The sequence below is a fragment of the Schistocerca cancellata genome, chromosome 3, assembly GCF_023864275.1.
Source record: "Schistocerca cancellata isolate TAMUIC-IGC-003103 chromosome 3, iqSchCanc2.1, whole genome shotgun sequence".
NCBI lineage: Eukaryota > Metazoa > Arthropoda > Insecta > Orthoptera > Acrididae > Schistocerca > Schistocerca cancellata.
In genome coordinates this window covers 158,425,847-158,450,935 of record NC_064628.1, presented here as the reverse complement: position 1 = coordinate 158,450,935, position 25,089 = coordinate 158,425,847, and the positions used below count along the sequence as shown (strand labels likewise).

General features: G+C 42.7%; 1 protein-coding gene and 1 pseudogene across 3 annotated transcripts in view; both read left to right on the top strand.

The window, feature by feature from the left end:
- LOC126174778 (zinc transporter ZIP11) overlaps positions 1-25,089 on the top strand; it is a 422,454-nt gene that overhangs the window by 381,200 nt on the left and 16,165 nt on the right. The gene's annotated exons all lie outside the window — the stretch shown is intronic.
- LOC126177634 (5S ribosomal RNA) lies at positions 24,791-24,908 on the top strand (annotated as a pseudogene).

Genomic DNA, 25,089 nt, shown 5'->3' with positions numbered 1-25,089 from the left:
GTCTAACATTTTATACTAGAAGAATACCTGTGTGTAACAGACTTATGAAATTAGGAGTTATAAACGTTAACAGAGGACGCCCCGTCTCATGTGGCCCACAATTCAATATTCTACAGCCAGAAGGGCAACCAGTGGACTTGCTTATTTCCCTAGCTCCCAACAGCCGACTAAACTGTTCTAACGTTGCGGCCTCTCAGCCAGCCAGTGTTGATGTACAGGAGGATTGACCTTACGCTCAAATGCGTCGATTATCATGGGCATCCTTTCCCGGTAACTGTACTTACTGGGCAACTGCTAGCCATTGCCAGGACGTCTCACAATACCTTTTCTAACGTAATGATACTAGGAGAATATTCGACTTCATTGGGAAATCTCTAACACGTAAGCTATCTAGCTTCGCAGACTCAAACCAGTTAAGACGGCTTGTTGGTCACTTGAGCTATTCAGGATAAGCTTTTTGGGGAAAATCAACCCATAAAGTCCAGCTATAGAGACTCACAGAAATTCCACCTCTAGAAATTTAACACGCAGGTTCAAATACCCATAACTCTACCGTCTGTCGAGTCAGGTTCAAGAAAAGCGTAAAATCCCTGTCTCATTTTAAATCCGAATTTTATAACTGCTCTTCAGAACCCTCGCCTCGATTCGTTTGGGAATTACATGATTTTTGTACTATTTTGTTATAAATCGTCCACAGTTTGAACAGTTGGCTCATAGGTTCAAAATTCTCGCCTTTCTTGTGTAAATTTTCTTTATAGTTGCTTCGTAATGTGAAATTGCTTAAAAAAGCTTCCTATCATTAGGCGTTTTTCTCATTAAAGGCTTTCAGTCGTAGAAGTTTTTAAGTTTGCTCTTGAATACCGTAAGGGCACCTGCAAACGTTTTTCGTCAACTGAAGAAATCTCTTTCTCATATGATGAACGAACTAGTGTAGTGAAGAAAGTACAGTATGCGAGAGCTTGCAGATTCAGACCCGCTTAGGCGAGGTCTGAAGACGGGGGAGCGACACGCCTGTACAGCCCCTGGGCAACGGGCCGCGATGCTCTGTCACGATACGGACAGCAGACACAGTTTGCATATGAGTAATGCGCTGTTTAAAGCCTCGGTCGGGCATTTAAAGTTTAAATGCCGGCGTGGAAGGTTGCCAAACTTCCGAGGCACGCGCGGCTGGCTGGCCTGCGCTTCGCGTTTTCCCACGCGCTGCTTGCAGACACACTTTGTCTCGAGTCCCGCTTATGCAGGTCACTGTCGAGGAGGTGAGCGAGGCTGCTTCTAACGCTACCATGGTGGACTGTTCCAAAGTTGCACTTAGCCTACGCTTTTATGTGACATTTTAGTCCACGTTCGCACAGTTAAACCAATTTACATGAAACATAATTATATTCGTCATTATAATTGAAATTAATAAAATATTTCGTGTTCTGAAAAATCTCATAAGACCAGTATGAAGCGTCAGATTAACACTTCTGTAATTTGTGCTGCGAATTATCAGTAAAGAGTATTGCTTTTCGGTAAATAACGAAATACTGAATTGGAAGTTGTGCCGAATAATCGAACAGTGGTGTGTTTGCAAGTAGTAATCACGACGAGTGCATATTTCCACTTGCTACGTTTCAGCACTACGTATCCTTATTATTTTCTTTGTATGAGGTACGCTCGTCCTTTGTGTTCCGCCAGTGTGATTGCTTGTAAAGGGATCGTGCGTATCTTAGTTCATTACCCACACTGATTCGGCAGTTAACGTAATTAAAATAATAGTTTTGTGGCAGAGACAAGTATGGATAAACATGATGATGAAGATGTACAGTAGATGGTAGGAAAATGCAGTTGCTGCTGCAGTTCCTGAAATTGTCTCAGCAGCTCCGGTCAACGTTCCACGGGTAGAGACAGAACGGAGTGGGAGATCAAGAGCTGGCCCTAGTAATTATTTGAAAGAAGGCCTGTTGTGTGCATTCTCAGTAGTATATCAGTGGGAAGGGTTACAGAATATGTTTATCTGGGTCAACTTGTACATATGAAAGGAGATCCAACACTCTGCGACGTCCCCGTTCGGTTCAATTTATTTTATTCTAAGTAGGGTGTAACAATTGCTTTTTTACCAGAGTGTGGCAGTTGGACTCGTAAATTACGGGAGACAGTCACGTGCATTAGATACTCAGCCATGTGATGGCTGATTACTCTCATTTGTCTGTGAGAGTTTGCAGTCTACCACACCAATTAGTTTAAATGATAGTAAAACGACGGTAACAGTAAAGGATCTTAAAGGAAACTTGGTAATTATAATGTTAACGCCTTTGAGGTGACGATCGGACAGGATGTTAACTCAACGTGGAGCACTTAAATTCGCAGGAATACCTAATATGAATGTGCCTATATTCGCACATATGCAATTACTTTAAACAGCACAGCACGTGCCATTGAAATTAACATAATAAACGTTTATGAGTAGCCTGACACGCTTTGAAGACACTTACCTACTGTGGTTGTAAAATATTTAACGTTCATATTATAAAAATATTTCAGACAAGGTATGAAAAAGCTTAAGTCACTTAGCAAAATGCAATCATAAATTATGCGGTCAGGCTCAGTTATTAACTGTACCTCACTTTTATTATCACAAGCTCAGATTTCGTCAGACGCCACTGGTTTCGACTTGCAAAGTACCAAAGCCACCACCGTTTTCTGACGAAAAGGAGTATTAGTTTCAGTTTAACTTCTGGTGCCTTCTTCTCAACAGTAACAGCGATACACAGCGTCCATTACGAAATTTGGCTGATTTATAATCTTTATATGAAAGCTCAGTGTAAGTCGGCGAAAGATTTTATGTTTAAATAATTACCAGCTTCTATCACTGTAAAAATCTTTGGTTTAATGCATTGGAACTATAAGGAAGCTGATTTTTAAATACATAAATAAACACACTAGATAGGCATTGCTTTAAAAAGTATTACTCAACTTGCAATTCCATTTAGTCATGGCTTTTACACGTTTTGCTAATATGGCTTTCCTACTCCAAGTCTAATTTTTACTTGTAGCTCAGACAAAATACGACTTTACATGTTGTAGTAAAGACCAAATGAAACTGTTGCATTTTAGTTGATGACTAGCTATGTCCAGGCCTCTTTAACAAATGCTACTGAAATTTGAAGTGACAACTGAGTATTTGCGGCTCTGAATGCTACAGGATCTTCAGTTACACAGGGTTGGAACTTAAATAGTGGTAACTATTTATTCACAACCGATACAAAAGAGTTCTATGTTTGCACCTGTTACTGTCCTTCAAAGTAGTCACCAGCGGTGTGTAGTACCCGCTGCTAGCGATGTGGAAGACGTAGTATACCGTTAGCAGAGCCTGTTCTGTTGATGGTGCGGTAGAAAATGGTTCAAATGGCTCTGAGCACTATGGGACTCAACTTCTGAGGTCATTAGTCCCCTAGAACTTAGAACTAGTTAAACCTAACTAACCTAAGGACATCATAAACATCCATGCCCGAGGCAGGATTCGAACCTGCGACCGTAGCGGTCTTGCGGTTCCAGACCGCAGCGCCTTTAACCGCACGGCCACTGCGGCCGGCGATGGTGCGGTAGAGTAAAAGGTACAAACATGTAACTCTTTCGTATCGGTTATGAATAAATAGTTGTCACTATTTAAGTTCCAACCCTCGTATAGCCAGCAATACGTCTCTTGCAGCGTGGAGAGCCCCTTGATCTATAATATTACTGGCTATTTACTCCACAATAAGTCAGAGCAAACCTCTTCTTCCGTATCACAGTTTAGTTGCACTTTTTATTAAACACTATTGTCACTAAGCAGTCATCCGAGGCTAACCGTATCAGTGCTCTATTTTCACCATGCTAACACCGCACACATGCACTGTGTCACATTACTACAGACTACTTCGACAATCTTTGTTCAAGAGCTCTCTCTTCTCAAAAAGGGCGGGTTACCGCCACTCAGATTAATATGCGGGAATTCCCCTAATATTTATTACTTATTTCTGAAGCCGTTACTTGGTAATACACAACACGTACTTTTAAAGTCGTTTTAATACACTAAACTTTTTAACAAAATAAACAGAACATAATATGTTTAATTGTTGCTGAATACAGTTTACTAAATGTATAACGTAGGTTATTTGCCATTTCCGCCAAGAGGTGGCAGCATGTTACGGTGATTCGTAACCAACCGGTTTTTACAACCAGATTGCGTTATTGCACCGGTAAATGGCATGAGCGTCTATATAAGGGCGTTCCTCATACAGCGCCGTTTTAAATGTCAGCGGACCGCTGCTTCAGAAAAAATTACCTGATCGAAGTTTAGTAATTCTGTTAATAAAGATAATGTTTAGTCTTGCATCGTTACAAAATACACACACATATGTATATAGGGTCATTGGAGAGCAGTATATATATGCATGCTCTCCCAGTCATGATGACCTTGTACAAACGTCAAAAAAAGTTTTACATCACCCCGGTTCCCAGAACTCCTGAAGATAGGCGTTGACTGTGGATATTGAATCACAAACACAGTCCCTTTGTTCAGAGATGTCACTAAACCCGCCCAAAGGTGTAAACAACCATACATGAGCAGCGCCTGTTAGACGGAGGGGGTCCGACAGCTGATCATTTCCAGTCATTCCACCAGGAAGAAGGTACACGGTTGGTGTTGTCTGTAGTTCAACCATGCCTAGACGGTCAATACCGCGGTTCGATCACGTCCGCATTGTTCCTTTGTGCCAGGAAGGGCTCTCAACAAGGTAAGTGTCCAGCCGTCTCGGAATGAACTAAAGCGATATTGTTCGGACATGGAGGAGACACAGAGAGACAGGAACTGTCGATGACATGCCTCGCTCAGGCCGCCCCAGGGCTACTACTGCAGTGGATGACCACTACCCTCTGATTATGACTCGGAGGAACTCAGACAGCAACGCAATCATGTTGAATAATAGTTTTCGTGCAGCCACAGGACTTCGTGTTTCGACTAAAACTGTGCGCAGTAGGCTGCATGATGCGCAACTTCACTCCCGACGTCCATGGCGAGGTCCATTTCTTTCAACCACGACACCAAGCAGCGCGGTACAGATGGGTCCAACAACATGCCGAATGGACCGCTCAAGATTGATATCACGTTCTCTTCACCGATGAGTGTCGCATATGCCTTCAACCAGACAATCGTCGGAGACGTGTTTGGAGGCAACCCGATCAGGCTGAACGCCTTAGACCCACTGTCCAGCAAGTGCAACAAGGTGAAGGTTTCCTGCTGTTTTGGGGTGGCATTATGTGGGGCCGACGTACGCCGCTGGCGCTCATGGAAGGCGCCGTGACGGCTGTACGATGCGTGAGTGCCAACCTCTGACCTATAGTGCAACCATATCGGCAGCATATTGGCGAGGCATTCGTCTTCATGGACGACAATTTGCCCCCCCCCTCCCCCATCGTGCACATTATGTGAATGACTTCCTTCAGAATAACGACATCGCTCGAGTACAGTGGCCAGCATGTTCTCCAGACATGAACCCTATCGAACATGCCTGGGATTGATCGAAAAGGGCTGTTTATGGACGACAGGACCCACCTACCACTCTGAGGGATCTACGCCGGATTGACGTTGAGGAATGGGACAGTCTGGACCAACAGTGCCTTGATGAACTTGTAGATAGTATGCCACGATGAATACAGGCGTGCATCAGTGCAAGAGGACGTGCTACTGGGTATTAGAGGTACCGGTGGCTACAGCAATCTGGACCATCACGTCTGAAGGTCTCGCTGTATGGTTGTACAACATGCAATGTGTGGTTTCCATGTGCAATAAAAAGTGCTGAATTAATGTTTATATTGATCTCTATTCCAATTTTCTGTACAGGTCCGGGAACTCTCGGAACCGAGGTGATACAAAACTTTTTTTGATGTTTGTATTTTCTCGACCATTAAACACGAAACAGCCAATCAATATTTTTTTTTGTTCCATGTACCTCCTACTTGACAGTCAAACACGCTTTGGGTGCAAGGAGAGGCAATTGTCCCTCAACATAAGCAAATATAGAGTATTACGAATACGTAGACAGAAAGACCCTTTATTGGGTGATCACACAATTTCAGAACAATTACTGGAAGCAGTTACTTTCAGGAAATACCTAGGAGTATACGTACAGAGCGATTTGAAATGGAGTGACAAGATTAAATTAATCTCGAGTAAGGAAGATGCTAGGTAGATTCATTGCAAGAATCCTCAGAAAATTTAATCACTCAAGAAAGGAAGTAGATTACAAAACATTCGTTCGACCAGTACTTGAATACTTCTCGGCAGTATGAGATCCGAACTAGATCTGACTGATCGAGGAAATAGAGAGCATGCAGAGAAGAGTAGTGTGTTTCGTTACAGATTCATTTAGTAAGCATGAAAGTGTCACTGAGATGATCCACCAGTTCCAGCGTCAGATGCTGCAAGAGAGGCGTTGTTTATCATGTAGTTGATTATTGTTATTTCCGAGAGCGTGCGTTCCTAGATGAGTCTTCTACGAATGTCTTGCGTAAAGGCAGAAGGACAAAATTAGATTCGAGCCCGCACGCAGGCTTACCGGCAATCGTTCTTCCCGCGAACTATTCACGACTGGAATAGTAAAGGGGGAGAGCGGCTTGGGTTGTTAGCAGATGATGCTGTCGTTTATCGTCCAGTAAACTCATCAGAAGATGAAAACAAATTACGAAACGATTTAGAAATATATCTGAATTGTGCGTAAATTTGCAGTTGAACCTAAATAATGAGAAGTGTGAGGATATCCACGTGAGTGCTAAAAGTAATCCGAAAAACTTCGGTTACACGATAAATCTGTCATATTAAATGCCCTAAATTCAACTAAATACCTAGGACTTACAATTACGTACAATTTAAATTCGAAAGAGCACATAAAAATGTTGTGGGGAAGGCAAACCGAAGATTCTCTTGTATTGGCAGAAAACGTAGAAAATGTAACAGATCTACTAATGAGACTGCCTACACTACGTTTGTCCGAACCCTTTTGGAGTACTGCTGCACGGTGTCTGATCTTTAGCAGATAGGGTTACCAGAGTACACACTGAAAGTTCAAAGAAGAGCAGCTTGTTTTGTATTATCGCGAAATAGGGGAGAGTGTTTCACGGACATAATGCAGGTTTTGGGATGGACGCTATTAAAACAAATGTGTTTTTCGTTGCGGCGAAATCTTCTCACGAAATTTTAATCACCAACTTTCTCTTCCGAATGCGAAAAGATTTTACTGACGCCGACGTACATAGGGAGAAACGATAATCATATCAAAATAAGGGAAATCAGAGCTCGTGCGGAATGATATTGGTGTTCGTTTTTTCCGCGCGCTGTTCGAGATTAGAATAATACAGAATTATTGTGAAGGTGGTTCGATGAACCCTGTGCCAAGCACTTAAGTGTGATTTTCAAAGTATCCATGTAGATTTAGGACTGCGTTCTCCACTTTGTACTAATGTACCTCTCTGGAAGGTCTTGGGTCGCCCATTTGGGATACTACATGAATGAAGAGCGCTATAGTGAGGACAGCTTACAATAACTTACCAAATTACCCCATTTTGATGAATAATCCTGTCGAACAGGCTGGCCAAAGAAATGATAAATTCATTCCTACGTCGTATTAGATGAAACTCATACGAAATTATCATAATTGTTAGTGCCAGAGAAAAAATATAACCGTCGATGAGCAGTTACTTACAATCAGAAACTATATTCTGAATCACATAATTCGTGCCGTACTGGTATATTGTCCTTCATCTCAAGTGCTACTCAGAAATCAAGGGCACACTGCGGCATCAGTCAACTTCTTTACATGCCTACAATATACCAGGGAGCTCCAAAAGAAGGAAATACTGTCTGTGGGAGCAGTAAGCAATGTTCGACAGCAAATCTTGCACCTGACTTGGAAATACGTGCTAGTTGAAGCTGCTGTAAGTAAAGAAGGTACCTGAAACTGCTAATTTCTGTTTCAACTTCAAGTGTGAGGTAAGGGCGTCTGATCAAATGACTTATAAACACAACACAAAGGCTGATTGTAGGAAATAACCAATAATTAATTATTAATGTATCCTACAATATCCTGGACATTGAGCAATAAACAGACTGGTCATCTGCAACATAGCAAACGTACATAAGGAATATTAATAGTTAATTCTACATGTATGAAATGAACTGAATAGAGTAAAGATAAATTATGACACCAGGCAGTAGGAACTCAGTTGCTTCTGTCATCCTACAGCTAGCTAATAGCTTCACAACGCAAGGCAAAAGCCGCTTGACGGACCACGTGGCACACACTAAGCGTCAATATTCTCCAACAAAAATTTGAAAAAAGTGAGCCTCGGCAGATTTCACCGCCTGCACATAGCAACGCACTTAGAAATTCTTCTAAGCGTTGCACACATGACGAGTAGCGTAGTCTTTCGCTATAGGTGACTAACATCCGATTTCAAATACAGGTAACACTGCAAAACGGCATCTCTGCGTCAAAAGGGTTCCTGATTCGCCTCCTACGCCCAGGAGCTACCCGATCGACTCTTGTCACTCGATCTCGAAGCAACTCTGGAAATCGATAAGCATGAAGTCCTTTCAGCAAGTCAGCTCTGAGGCACAGAATGATTAGCTTTTGTCTCAGACACGGACTCCCTAATTGATTATTCCATTTCTCCCATTGATAGTACTCGTGTGGAAAGTTCTCCCTTGTGACAGTGTTTTCCCCCGTGAACTCACCTCCCGACGTCATCGGGAAGTCTGAGACGAAAGTGAACATACGTAGCCCGTAGAGCAGCGGTTCTCAAGCCTTCGGAGGCCATTACCCCTGAGCGCAATCAAGTATTACGAGTAGCTAGTACTCCCCCCCCCCCCCCCCCCCCCCCCGCGCACTCTCTCCAATCACCATCATCAACATTGGCGCCTAACAAAATTTTAGAATGAAAAAGAGTCTTCTTTGAACAGTTTCATTTGTAAAGTGACGACAGATGTTTTATCAAACTACGAACTAGTGTATTAGTGAGGCAATTGGTATTGCTTATTTATATCATTATATCATCAGGATGAGGAAGCGGTTCATCGCAAGTGCTACCTACAACTCCTTCTGAGGAAAGGAAACGACCTGTTCACATTAAGGGTAGACACTTGTCACAAAACATGCTTCTTCTGGACATTAGCTTCACCCGCACCGAGCGCCCCCATTTAAAATCAAACAAATTAAAATGTGTGCACCAGCCGTTCCCTCTTAAGGTCCATGGTTGACTGATGATGAGATCTAGTACATGTAGATGTTTTTCTTAGAACAATAAGATCTACATTGGAAATATTGCGGGCTTTAGATCGTGAAAATCTAGTGTACATGCAGCTGAGCCAGAGTCAGATGACTAGCAGTAAAATCACGACCTTTTTGAAGTGAGGACTTTCGTTGTAATAAACAGAAAATGCAGATGACTAGCATGACTGGTATTGTTCGAGTTGCAAAAGGCCAAAATTGAAAGTTTCGTAGGAAAAATAAAAAAATTTCATTGTGCTATTCGTGACTACCTCTCACCCAATATATAAAAAAATGTACCGTTCGTATTTCCGCAGATGATGTGCTTACTTCAAGAGGCTTTGGAATCATGGTTAGAGTACCGACCAACTAATGACATATTTCGACGACGAGCCTTTCGGAAGCTCGTCCACTGTTACGATAATTGTGCCAGTAAATTGTTAGCTTTTTCTTAGTAGCCAAGTGGAAATTCGTTTCTGAATACCCTGGTACATCGACTACATATGACTCTCATATGCGGACGAATGCAGTCAGTTAACTGAAATTTGGAACAGTACGCGTATTCAGTGTCGATGAATCTAGAAAACATACCACATAGACTCACTGGCACATGGTCGGTTATCGGCTTTCGTGCAAGGAATGCCGAGAGCTTCCCCTCGCTTGCTCTGCAGAGAAATGGTGTTGAGGGTAGGTAGTGAGTGTTGTGTGGGCAAATCTACCCGCAGTTGTCCAGAAATAAAGACATCGTGCCGCAGTCGTGGCGAAGCGCCAGAGAGACTGGCCTGCCTGCTCCCTGCACAGCCACAGAGAGCAGCACGCGGGACCCACCCTCTGGACAAGCGCCGCGCCGTTACTATGCGCAAAATCTCGCAATTCCTGATACATCGCGTCATCCGTATATAATAGAAGCACCAGGCCACACACACACACACACACACACACACACACACACACACAGAGAGAGAGAGAGAGAGAGAGAGAGAGAGAGAGAGAGAGAGAGAGAGAGAGTGAGAGTGTGTGTCTCGATTTCTGAATTCGCAGCAGCCACTCGCGCATCTTCCGTAAGCTTCCACTAGACTGGAAAAACTACTTACTACACCTGTGTCCCAAAGTCAATTATGGTGCATCAGAGGTTGTTTCCTCAACAGGAAGCTGGGGAAATTCAAAACTAGGTAAAGCTTAATGACAAGAAATCTGCATACAGCAGTGCCTAAATCATGCTGCTTTGTTCCGTACGTCGGAAGTTCCGTAACGTTGAGCGAAATCATTCAACTTCGCACTGTTGATGTGCGGCGCGCGACATAAATTAAGCGACGCACTGCTCCGCAGATGTAATCGGAAACATTTATTGGCGGACCCAGATTAATTCTCTGCTCTGCTGCGAAATTAAAATCAGTTCAAATAATGGGCGCCAGCCTCACTTTGATGTGCAAGGTTGGATTTAACTTCTCACAACTCCAAAGTCAATAATGTAGAGCTACAGTATGTAACTATCTAACTACTTTCAGAATGACTCAGAGGTCCAACCACACAACTGGAATATGTTCACCGCCAACAGTTCTAGTGGCTGCTAGCATTTCCCGCCGATAGTCATCACATCACCGAAATAAGTTCGGATTTAAAAGGGAAAGATTGCCACTAAAGGTACCAAACACAGATTTTCATGGAATCGCATGTAGTTTATTGGCTTCAATGAAAATATGGCCAAGTCACTCCAGTTCACCGGGCTAACCACCGGGTTCCACAACCTAGTTTGAGGTCTCTGCCTATTGAGCGGAAGAACACGTGTAAACGGCAGCACTCGCCTACAAAACCGGTATGAACAAACCAGAAATTCTCAGCCGCGCACAGGAACGCACCTTTGAAATCTCTCAGTTCTTTTTACTGCAAGAAATAACACGGCTGACAACGGAGGATCACCTTCTCCCGACTTGTGAGGTACAGTAAGACAAACCCGGACTCCGTCCCAGAGAGCACACGGCTTCTACGCTCTACGAGGGCTGCCGGCCGACTCCACGATTTAGTGGGCTCCAAACCTCTCCAAGAAATTGTAATTATACCACCCTGATATGAATGTTATTATACCACCCTGATATGAATGTCGGATTCTGTTTAGCCACTGATTCATCAGATGTGGGATTAGGATCTTGTTTATTTCAAATTAGGTACATCGATGGTGTAAAAACCTTTTGTCCAATTGCATTTGCTAGCAGAGTTTTATCCACCTGTGAAAGAGCATATACCACTACGGAATTGGAAGCTTTAGCAGTTATTTGGTCTTTGAAAAGGTTTAATTATTATGTATATGGCTCAAGGATAGCCGTTTATTGTGACCACCAGTCACTAGCCCTTTTTACAAACTTGTAAGTTGCTGCATCCTCGCTTGTCAAGGTGGACGCTGGCGCTGCAAGAATATCAGTTTCAAATTATTCATGTAGCCAGAAAAGAAAATATTATAGCTGACGCGTTGTCAAGATCTCCAGAAGGAATAACACCTCCAGTGCTTCTTCTTCAAGAAAATAATTACAAGTTATATAATATTCATTTATGTAAGACAATGGCTCAGCTTCAGAAGAAGGATCGACGATGGAATGCTATAATACGACAATTCAATCATCAAAATCCTATGGTCAATTTGGAATACTACCAGCTTGTGAATAATATTTTATTTTTTAAATCTGGGAAGGCTGAGAATCCAAAGTGGTGTGTCTGCATACCCGAAGAATATGAAGAACGATTAATTTGGTTTACACATTTGACATGGGGTCATGTTGGTGTTGTAAAGTGTGCTAATAAGATTAGATATTATTGTTACTTCCCAAATATAAGGCGAAAAGTGCACAAGTCATACAGAAATGTATTCTCTGTCAAAAGGCTAAGCCGGACAACAAGGGAAATAAAATTGCGCTTCACTCAATAATACCTGAAGCACCAAGATCACTTATATCATGTGATATCTGTGGACAACTTCCTAGAGCCAGAGGTGGTGTTAAGTACATTATTGGATTCTGTGATGTGTTTACAAAATATGTTAAACTATATCCTATAAAATCAGCAACTGCAAGAGCTGCCGCAGTAAAGTTTGTAAATGACTACATTCCTCATGAGGGATTCCAAAATCTATAATCTCCGACAATGCGAAGATATTTACTGGATATTTATGGAGAAAATTAGTATCACAACTAGGAATAAAACAGATACTTACATCTTGCTATCATCCACAAGGGAATTTAATTGAACGGGTTTTTCGAGAACTAAACAGATTCATGAGAACGTACTGTCATGATAAACGAACTACCTGGATAAACTATTTGACAGAGTTTGAGCAGATTTATAATAATTTACCTCATAGTCCTTCAAACTTTACCCCGAATGAACTGATGTTCAGAGATAACGAAAGAAACTTTTGGGTAGATAACTTGCCTAAACTCGAGGACACCAAAATGTCATGGGAAGAAAAAATTCGCAGTGCTCTCATTAATATTACGGAGAAAGCAAGTGTCCCATGTTCCTGTTCGATCAGTTTCACCGCAGTTCAGGAAGACATCGATGAAGAAAATTTTTCAGAAGATTGTAAAAAATTTGCATGTGTAAAGATTTTTTTTTTTTTTTGGCTATGAGGCAGATTTTATCTTTCCTATGAATTCTAGAATATCTCTCATATTTCTAAATTATTCTGTCTTTCCTATCATCTGTGATACCTAGTTGGGGTCTAAGCCTCCAGGTTTTCCGGGGTTTCCCTGTGAAGGCCAGTTTCTGAATAGGTAGACCTGATTAACAACTATATAAGTCAATCTTCCGTGGTGGTGTACGTGGGATGCGGGTATGCCCCAGTACACGTGAAAGCAACAACTAGGTATCTAGTAACGAAGATACAAAATCTCTTTCAATTCTTGTAATAAAAAAATCTTACTAACTTCTTAAAGTTTATAGGAACGTATGTTCCACAAATTCTAACGAGTTAGCTAAGCCAATAGTTAGCTCGCAAAGTGGATACATATCAACTTTCCTCGCTGCGAGGGGCAATGTAATGTCTCTTGCAGCGGTCTCCGCGATATTTTCAGAAATTTTATAAATAATATAACTCAGTACATATCTCGAAATATCTTACCGATTATCAATGCAAAGTAGTTTCAAGCCCAATTATTGCTTGGAGCGTCCATTTACTCCATGGAATAGCTTCTCTGCTATCTATGTTTTCTCTTATGAAAAGAATAGAGGACTTCTTGCCGATTAGTCGTGAAAGAAGGATGTATATTTATGTATTGTTGAGCTAGTCGCCATCTTGATGAGATTCTGGATGAGAAGGAATTTAATACATGAACTAAACTAAAGTAAGTGTGTTCGCGTATTATTTAACTGATTATTATTGACTGTGTCTGCTTACTGCGCTGTGTTGCACGGGATCAGTGGGGAACGTCTGATTTACACTGGACGAACCTGCCGTTTTGTATGCTCAAGATATCCAGTCACTTCAAATAAATAGGCTAACACGGTCTTACCAGCAGATCTCCGGTCTTCCCCATGTGGTCACCGAAAGTTAATAACTATTACAAATGTTTCCAGGAGATCGACTGACAATTTTCGTCGCACCGAGACTTCGAAATTGCTTCACTGCCTTACGGAATTTAAGTTAAGCTCAATTTAATCAGGATAGAACAGTATTGAACTGTGTGAATGTGATAAGCCTGCTTTGTCAATGAAAATTCCCTTAATATACACATGTTTTTACTATCCTGATCAGTGAAGCTAAATCAGGCCGGTGTGAGAGAGGTTTTTAAATTTTAGATCCCACACAAAAAGATATTAAAAAATTATTTAACATTTAGGCCTTTCAACCCTATTAGGATCCAGAGTAGAGTGTAGGCGTTTTCTTTGGCCGTTTCCTACTGCCATTTACTGATTTTCTTCTGCAAGATGCTGTTTCCTGCGAAGACTTGTACAAGTCTCTCTGCAATGGGTGATGTAAGCTCCGGCTGTTCTGAGGAAATCACTCGAGCTTGAGTCGCCTCTTATGCCTAAATCACTATTCATTTCGAAGGATCAAGGAAAGGCCACAACCATCAAAAAGAAGGCTATCTTCCGTCAGAAGCTGACCCTGTTAAGACAGTAACAATAGAAACAGCACAAAGGCGCGTCCAGGAAAAAAAAGGGCCATCGGAAGAGAATTAGGGCAAATGGTGACTCCTAACTCCGTAGCTGCTCGATGTTAATGGCAGTTCTAGTATTATTCCTGCTACCTACAACTGAATGCTAATTACACTGTCTTTTATTCAAGTATTTTTAACATTTACCAATTGGAAAATACTAGAAATCCGATTTTACTGTGTTGTATACATAAATGTGCCCAACAAGAATTGAAGAGTGATTTTGTATACTGTTTCGTTTACTACTTCTTAGATTACCTTTAAACTTGCCTTATAGACGTGTCTGGCTGAATATCGAACAGTTGTGCAGTGCTTGATAATGTTGCCCAGTTAATGGTTAATGCGTATTATTTAATTTTGAAAATATAGTAGAAAATTAGAAACAAATTCCACAGTCGCAAGCTCTCAATGCTTTAACATGAGCCGGCAAAAATTCCGTACTGATCAGCGATGCAATTACATGGAACAAAAACAGAGGACATTAAAAATTTCTATATTCTAACCGTAATTCAATAAAGCGCGTGGGTCTCGTCAGTGGTGGTATATTGAGATTTCTACGTCCAGTTAACATTCAGTAGAGCACGTTAATTGAATTCGTGCAGTTAAATTCAATACTTTCGTGTTCAGTATGCCTGGATTTAGCAGTGAAAGTCAGATAGTCTTTTATTTTGCTTCACAGATCAAAGCGGGAAAGCGGGAAAGATATTATACGTACGCGCATTTTTCTTAAGAAGTTGGAGGACTAAAGATTGGCGACAGCGATAACAATTCGCGCGAAAACTTACCTTACCGCAACTTCCTACTACATAAATACTTCAGTTATCTTATATCGTGATATTATTTTGATATGTTATACAGCGACGTGGAAGTCTCTGAGTGGTATGGTTCAAGAGGTCTATTGGCAATCGATCCCATTTCTGCGAAAGACCAGGAAGGTCTGGATGTACACTACGTGGGCTGTATTTGACATGGAGATCCGAAGTTCATTCCTCAGAGCAATTTTTATGAAAGGCAGGTATGACATCCCTGAACAGGACGTGTGGACCAACTGAACGTCTCATTTTTCTTTCTCTGTGCGTTGACAACGTTATTCTGACCGCCAATGACGATGTGAAAGTACGTGCGCCCTGATTTCTTTGCACATTGTAGCTCTGTTGTGCTAATTATCACTGTACCTCGGACGATACTCATGCTGTAAACTGAGCTAGGACTAATCTTTGAGGAACACATGCATTAATTCATTCCTGGTTCGGTCTTCATGTTCCTGCCTCCATGAAAGTGCGTAGAACAGTTCCGGCGACAGAGAAGCGCACACTGCCCGACTTTCGGCATGTGGACCAATGGTTCTGGCACTTCATCACGTCAACGTCTCCTCATATCTGCCCGCACTCCCACACTACTCGTACACGTATAGTCAGTGAGTCACCTCTAGGCATATGGCCGAGGGTACTTCTGGTACCACTGTCTTTTTCTTGTTCCATTCACAAATTTTACGTGGGAAGAACGACTGTCAATAAACCTGCGTCTCAGCTCTAATTTCTCTTGTCTCGTGCTAGTCGTTTCACGAAATAGTAATATGGTGTCCGACTCTTCTTGGATGGTGTGCTCTTCAGCGTCCAACAGTAGGCATCTACGTGATGCATAACGCATCCCTTAGTGTTCATCATCATCATCATTTAAGACTGATTTTGCCTTGTAGCTTTCAGTCTGGAGCATAGCCCCCCTTATAAAATTCCTCCGTGATCCCCTATTCAATGCTAACATTGGTGCCTCTTCTGATGTTAAACCTATTACTTCAAAATAATTCTTAATCGAATCCAGGTACCTTCTTCTTGGTCTGCCCCGACTCCTCCTACCCTCTACTGCTGAACCCATGAGTCTCTTGGGTAACCTTGCTTCTCCCATGCGTGTAACATGACCCCACCATCTTAGTGTTTGCCAGTGGAATTTGTTGAGGATCGCCGTAACGGTCCATCGTTTACCAAACGATCCCGTAACAAAGCGTACCGCTCTTTGTTGGATCTTCTCTCTTTTATTATGAGAAATTCGCAAGATTCGAGCTTGCAGATAGTTTGTAAGTCACTTCTTTCGGACATTAATAACATTTCCTTAAGATTCTTTCAATTAATCTCTGCTTGGCATCTGCTTTTCCCACAGTTAGTTTTATGTGTACCCTGAATGGCTAATCCTAGTTATTTTACGGTAGTTAATGGTTCCAGTGATTTGTCGTCAGTAGTGCAATATAGTGCAATAAAACAACAATGGATATTTTCGCCTATTTATGCGCTGTGCGTTACATGTATCTGCGTTCAAAGCCAACTGCCAGTCACTGCAACAGTGGTCTAACCTCTGCTTCAGCCTTCTGGCGTTGCAACTATTCTATAGACAAAAATGTCTTCCCGGAGTAACTCACGGAGCCTCCCAAGGTATCCACTAGATCATTAGTATTAAATCTAAACAATAGCGCTGTTATCACACTTCCTTGGGGTACTCCCTTTACTTATGCCAGTTTTGTCCCATTTAAGAACGACGAGAATAGTTTTGTCTGCAGGGAAGTCCAATAACAAATCTGGCCCGAGACGCGATAAGCTCGTGTATTTTTTCACTAAACAATAGTACGGAACTGTATCGACTGCCTTCTGGGAGTCCAGCCATACGGCATCAACATGGGCGGCTTTGTCTTTAGCGCTGATATCGTATGTGAGCGGAGGAAGATGAATTTCGCAGTATCTTTGGTCCGAGTTTTGCATAGGACATTTCCATTCTCCAAAAAGTCATAAAGCGTGACCTGAAGACAGGATTCATAATTTCACAAGAGACTTACGTCAGCGATATTGGCCTATAATTATGTGAATCTCTCCGACCCGTTCTGAAAACAGGAATGACATCCACTTTTTTCTAATTGCACTTCGTTGTTCCAGCGACCTACAACGAACAACTTCTACTGTAAAAAATTGAAAGAGAGCAAGGTTTCTCTCGTAAGTGCCTGTAGAACCTCAAAAACCAACTCTCGTTAAAGAGTCTTGCGACTCAAGGTCATTTTGAAATCTTCAAAGTTATCAGAAATCGTCTTGCTGAAATATTTAATGCTCGTTGCTTTAAAAAATTGATAAACTCATTCCAGTATTTACACCCTATTGTGTCACATAAACTCACAGAGCCGATCTTTTTTGGTTCGTCCGTTACCTATGCAGCCGTTCAAATCACGAAGAATTTTTTGTAGTTTGGTCACTTAGAAAATCAGTATACAAAGAAGAGGCGACGGTGACCGATGCAAACTAATTTTACATTGCCGGCAAATATAGTGGCCTTCTCAAAGGCTCAGATTTGGGAAACGCTGTGCACAAGCGTACTCAGTTGGATTCCTGCTACACACTTCCTCTTATAGAGGAAGCGTAATGTTACTCTCAGAATACATAAGAGGCTCGTATTAAATATTGAACAAAAGGAATTAAAGTCTATCGGATATGTGATCTTAGTGTGCCAAAGTGCAGTGCAAATTGACTCCACACACTAATGTTTACGATATATAAACAAGGATAAAAAACAATATCCACTTTTGAATTTGTTGTGCACTTAAGACATTAAAAAGTAACAGTTTCGAGAAAGGAATGCAAATCGCACAGTGATTTTGCCTGGAAAAGAGAGAGAGAGAGAGGGGGGGGGGGGGAACTGAGACTGAGACAGAGCTGCTACTGTAGGAAAGATTTCTAAATATGATAACAACTTCCCTGTTGATTATCCTCTAGATCATTTTGCAGTGGTTTAGTATTGTAGAATCAAGATCAGAATCAGTAAATAAAGGAGGACTGCAGCAACACAACCGATGATGGAACACTCGTACAGTCGTTGGCTGTATAAATGTACAATAAGATATCAACGATTATAAGCCTTCACCAAAACTAAGAATTCAAGCGTAATACCTAGCGGTCTGAAATTCCGAGCATTTAGCTAAACATGAAACTTGTGCAGCTGTTACACGTAGCGTGCAAGTTGTATGACGCGAGTGTTGAACTGGTCAGGAAAAGAACTTATCGAATATAAAGTCAAATCCGACCAGCCCAAGGTGAAGGTGGAACTTACTCAAGGAATGCAGTTCACGCAGCCAAAGCGTGGCTTGTGGAAAGAATGTCACACTGTGGCGCAACTGACTTTAAGGCTCTGAGAACTATGGGACTTAACATCTAAGGTCATCAGTCCCCTAGAACTTAGAACTACTTAAACCTAACTAACCTAAGGGCATCACACACATCCATGCCCGAGGAAGGATTCGAACCTGCGACTGTAGCGGTCGCGCGGTTCCAGACTGAAGCGCCTAGAACCGCTCGGCCACCAACGGCCGGCTGACTTTAAGGATTTTCAATGTCTCTGTCGCCTCTGAAATTCGGTTGTTTATAGTAAAAGTGCCGAGCTTGACGTCAGAGGATGAATGCAGGTCAGTGAGCAATTCGTGACAGCAATACCGCGGTTCGGAACAGTTCAGACACTTCCAGCGTTAATATTTGAGGGAAGATCATACAGACGGTTGTATTAGCGGAGAAATTATCCTATTAGTTGAATATTTTTGAAGAATTCCCATTTAAAAATAAGAATGTGTCTGACTTAAACTATTCGCGCTGCGAGTGTAGAATGAGTGAACTCGAACTATAATGTACGAAAAGTTCTTCGTCGAAGAATGTGTATCGCCAAAGTTACAGAATTGCCCCGGTGATATCCTGACGCTCGATGCTGATGGTGGAAATAGTTTTCGACCTGGGAATATAAATGGGGAGGAAAGTTCCACATTTTCAGTTCAGTCACAGAATTAATCTGTAGTTGAGGCTGTTCCTTTCCGCCAGTCCTTCAACGAATCAACATTGCCCTAACAAAGAAAAAAGAGCCCGATTACAAGGTTATCGGAGGACTTTGAGAGCTCGTTATATCGTTTAAATATCTAGAGGTAATTATACGAAGTTATATGAAACGGAACGAAGTTATAAAATCGTGAAGTGGAACGTATTGGGAATTTTTTTTTTCAATGATGCATCATGTCTGTTAAGGAAGCCGGACGCAAGACACAATTCTGGAGTACTTCTCGAGCGGTTGAAAATCTTCGAAATAGGTGCGATAGCAGAAGTGGAGCAAATTCAGAGACTTACTGCTAGCCCATTAGCTGTAGACGTTCGGGAGACGTAATGGGAATCTTTGGAAGAAAGCTGACGTTCTTCTCGCAATACTGTGTTCGGTAACTCCGCAGAACCTGTAAAGGAGGACCGCAACAATTGTACTTGCTCCGTCGTATATTTCTTGTAGGGAGTATGAGAAGAAGATAAAAGATATAGAGACATATGTATTGTCATTTTCTCCTCGCTGAGAGTGCGAGTGGAAGAGGACAGAAAAATCGTGTACTTGAGTTCTAGTTACTCTTGGCCAGGCACTCTACAATGACTTGCGATATGTATAGATGTAACACAGGCATTCGCCACATTTCTAGGAGATATTCTCATTCTTTGATAAAGGGATGTACGAGTACGTGTTGAAAATTATCCACGCAATAAAAAGACCTACCCGAATTGTGGAATAGCAACTCATGGGTTCTGCATCAAGACAACACACCAGCCCATATCGAATTGTATGTTAAGACGTTTCTAGCGAACTACAGTATCCTAGTGTTACACCACCCACCTTATTCACCTGACCTAGCACCATCTGACTTTCATCTATTGCCCAAGGTCCCTATCTGTATTAAAGGGAAAAGGATTTCAGTTCGCTGAAGAAATGAAAGAAATAGCGACACGCGCCTTCAAGAAGCTCACAGAGGAACATTTCCAGCACTGTTTCCATCACTAAGAATTCCCGTGGAGCGTTGTTGTGACGGTGGGGGGGTTCGTATATTGAGTGTGACAATGAATATGTGTGTTTTTAAAATAAAAATTTTTTCGTCAATTCTTCCATTATTTTATATCCACACCTCATACTGTAGCTATCGTATAGTACACAGTCAAAATTTAAAGGTCATCAGTCCACTAGACTTAGAACTACATCAACCTAACTAACCTAAGGACATCACACACAGCCATGTCCGAGGCAGGATTCGAACCTGCGACCGTAGCAGCTGCGCGGTTCCGGACTGAAGCGCCTAGAACCGCGCGGCCACACCGGCCGGCGTATTTAAACATTACACTCTTCCTAGAGCACAGGCAAATTGAGCAACCCGGATGGTTCTTTTGCATTAGGTGTGGTCTAGGTTGAGCCTTATACGGCTTCTCAAAGCATGATTAGTTCATTAGCAGTTCCTTAGAAAATCGCGAACAAAACATGGTTTTTGGGTACCGAAAGTACCATTATTGGGGTGGCCACTTCTATAATTTCTATTTACGTCGAAATTATTATCGCATGTTCTTAGGTTGATGTTCTCGGGAAACTTCGAAAGTTTTTCCTAATCGTTACTGGGATCTAGAGGTTCAGAGTTACTGTACTTACGCAGTAATATGCGGTCAGTTTTAACTGACGTAGTGAGTACATGGCAAGGGTTCTGAGGTCACCAAAACTGTGTTTTTAGTCGCTATTTTTTCACCAATAAAACTTCATGACGCGCTGTAATGTAATTTCATTTCAATAGATAGTTCTTCTTACAGAGCTAATGAAAGTAGCGTCTCAGTATAATGTACACCTCACTGCTATACAGGCTGTCTTGACCTGGAAATTAATCGATGCTGCCACTTGGCGGCAAAAGCGCCTTACAAAATAATTTATTTTGTCATATGACATTTTTTCTTATTTGCAAATCAGACACAGCTTTATTAGATGCACTGTAGGTGTAGCTCAGAAAAGTGCATTTTTATGTCAAGAAGTATAAATTAAACTTGCATTGGATTGGAGGTGATTTTTTTTTTTTTTTTTTTTTACTTCATATTATGGTTACTTACTGGTTGTTCATAAGCGTCAACGTACATAAATGTGCCAAAGTATAGAAATAAACTGTCAAACCTTTACTGACGTACAGAATTCGTCTTATACATTTATAAAACAAATTTTGCATCAACCCGGTTCCCAGAACTCGTGAAGATTGAGTTAGTGTATCACAGACACAGTCCCTTTGATTGTTCAGAGATGTCACTAAACTCGCCCAAAGATGTAAACAACCATGCATGAACAGCGCCTATTAGACTGAGGGGGTCATAGCCGATCAGTTCCAGTCATTCCACCAGGGAGGAGGTCCATGACTCGTGTGGTCTGTAGTTCAACCATGCCTAGACGGTCAATACCACGATTCGATTCCGTCCGCATTGTTACTTTGTGCCAGGAAGGGCTCTCAACAAGGTAAGTGTCCAGGCGTCTCGGAGTGAACCAAAGCGATGTTGTTCGGACAAGGAGGAGATACAGAGAGACAGGAACTGTCGATGACATGCCTCGCTCAGGCCGCCAAAGGGCTACTACTGCAGTGGATGATCGCTACCTACGGATTAGGTCTCGGAGGAACCCTGACAGCATCGCCACCATGTTGAATAATGCTTTTCGTGCAGCCACAGGACGTTGTATTACGACTCAAACTGTGCACAATAGGCTGCATGATGCGCAACTTCACTCCCGACATCCATGACGAGGTCCATCTTTGCAACCACGACATCATGCAGCGCGGTACAGATGAGCCCAACAACATGCCGAATGGACCGCTCAGGATTGGCATCACGTTCTCTTCACCGATGAGTATCGAATATGCCTTCAACCAGACAATCGTCGGAGTCGTGTTTGGAGGAAACCCGGTCAGGCTGAACGCCTTAGACACACTGTCCAGTGAGTGCAGCAAGGTGGAGGTTCCCTGCTGTTTTGGGGTGGCATTATGTGGGGTCGACGTACGCCGCTGGCGGTCATGGCAGACGCCGTAACGGATGTACGATACTTGAATGCCATCCTCCGACCGATAGTGCAACCATATCGGCAGCATATTGATGAGGCGTTCGTCTTCATGGACGAAAATTCGCGCCCCCATCGTGCACATCTTGTGAATGAATTCCTTCGGGATAACGACATCGCTCGACTAAAGTGGACAGCATGTTCTCCAGACATGAACCCTATCGAACATGCCAGGGATAGATCGAAAAGGGCTGTGTATGGTCGACATGACCCACCAATCACTCTGAGGGATCTACGTCGAATCGCTGTTGAGGAGTGGGACAATATGAACCAACAGTGCCTTGATTAACTTGTGGATAATATGCCAGGACGAATGGTGGTACAACATGCAATGTGTGGCTTTCATGAGCAATAAAAAGGCTGGAAATAATGTTTATGTTGATCTCTATTCCAATTTTCTGTACAAGTTCCGGAACTCTCGGAACTGAGGTGATGCAAAACTTTTCTTGATGTGTGTGGAAGCAGCACACACTGCTGTAAGAGGGAAATGAAGGGAATCAGCTGAAAATGCTCTTGTCGAAGAACAAAAAAGGCCAATGTGCTCCTCTTCAAAAGACACTGACAGAAATGTGGGGAACCAGCGGCCTCAAAACTCATTCCGCCTTCCTCCTCACCAAAAATTTGGCTAGCGAACACATTCACGCTTTTTCTACTGAAAGAGAGTAGCAGAAGCACGGTGATGGTGGAAGAGAGAGGAGACAGTGCCATTGGGAGAATAGGAGAGGAGACAGTGATGGTGGGAGATTGAAAGTGACAGTTGGAGAGAGAGCTGAGAGAGGGGGAAATGGACGTAGACTTAGCAATTGGAGCGAAAGAGAGAGGAGATAGTGATGGTCAGTGAAAGATAGAGGCAGTAAAAGAGAAAAAGAAATGGATGGAAGTAGTAACAGTGGGAGCAAAGGAGAGAGGAGACAGTCGAAACAAAAACGAGAGATGAGTGGAGACCATTTATAGGCTTAGAGGATCTGGACTCCCTCCCAAGGGGGAAAATTTACCCTCTTTCCCCCATCCCCTATACCCACATGTTAAAGTTTCTCGGTCTGTGGGTGAAAACTCTAAGCAAACCATTCCCAGGGACATGTGTGGAGGGCAGACAATGGTGGTTGAAGAGAAAGATAGCAGACTTTATGCGAAAAAGAAAGAGACATTGGTAATGGGAGAGATTAAGAATGGGACATAGAAAATAGCAGTGGGACAGAGAAACATTCAGAGAAGAAGACGGTGGCAACGGGAGAGTCAGGAGAAAACGCCAGTGGGAGCAAATGGACACAGACAGAGAGATAAAAAAGGAGAGATGAGTGAAGACAATACATTGGGGTAGAGGATCTGGACGCCCCACCCCTCCCTCCCTGCCCCAAAAGCAGCGAATCTTAAACACGGAAAAATTTTCCCAATTTGTTTATTCCCCTATACCCAAGTGTTAAATTTTTTCTGTGATTGGAGGAAAACCCTGAGCAAACTATCCCCAAGGACATGTGTGGGGAGGAGTCAGTTTTGGTTGAAGAAAAAGACGGCCAACTGTAAGCGAGAAAGAAAGAAACAGTGGTAATGGGAGAGAAGAAGAATGAGACAAAGACAACGGCAGTGGGACATTGAAGAAGAAGGAGATGGAGATTAGTGTTTAACGTCCCGTCGACAACGAGAACATTAGGGTCGGAGCACAATCTTTGGTTACGGACGGATGGTGAAGGAAAGCGGTCGTGCCCTTCGAAGGAACCATCGAGGCATTTGCCATAATGATGTAGGGAAGTGACGGAAAACCTAAATCATTATGGCCGAATGTGGGTTTGAACCGTCATCCTCACGAATATAAATCATGTGTGCTAACCAATGCGCTATCCCGCTTGGTGGGAGAGACACACATTGAAAGTGGCAGAGGGGGAGACAGTGGCACTGCGAGAGACAGACAGGAGAAAATACCAGTGGGTGAAAAACGAGACAGTGGGATAGACTTATATATAGACAGTGACGTGAGAGGGAGATGCTGATTTTTATAAAGGCTTCGCTACAAAGAGACACGGTGTAAAAGGATGTGTCAAAAGAGTGCGAATATATTCGCATGCCAAAATGTTTGGCGAGGAAGGTGGATTGAGGACAGAGGCATCTGATTCCCACTTTTCTGTCAAGAGTCTTTTAAAGAGGAGCACCTTCGCCTTTTTTGTGCTCCGACACGAGCATTTTTCTGGGAAGGGTAGGTCAGGGACATGCAACTCTGCGAAGTCATGTCCAGAGCGTTGAGCCACACGGAATTACTATGAGCGATCCTCAGCGTTGGGTACAGTTCGTTACCAGTATGGAAAACTGAAAAGAAGTCTCAAGTGTGTTCCCGATTTTATGGGGGAGGATTACGGTGTAATGCGTGCTCACGTATCTGGGAGGAGAAGATCTCGAATGAAATAACGTAGCTGTTTGCCACCTGGAGGTGGTTTTTATGTGTGGTTAAAGCCGTGAAAACGAAGTTTTGCCAACGGCCTTGCCGCAGTGGTAACACCGGTTCCCTTCAGATCACCGAAGTTAAGTGCTGTCGGGCTGGGCTAGCACTTGGATGGGTGACGATCCGGTCTGCCGAGCGCTGTTGGCAAGCTAGGTGCAATCAGCCCTTGCGAGGCAAACTGAGGAGGTACTTCATTGAGAAGCAGCGGCTCCAGTGTCGTAAACTGACACACGTCGGGAGAGCGGTGTCCCGACCACATGCCCCTCCCTATCCGCATCCAGTGACGCCTGTGGGCGGAGGAAGACAAGGCGGCCGGTCGGTACCGTTG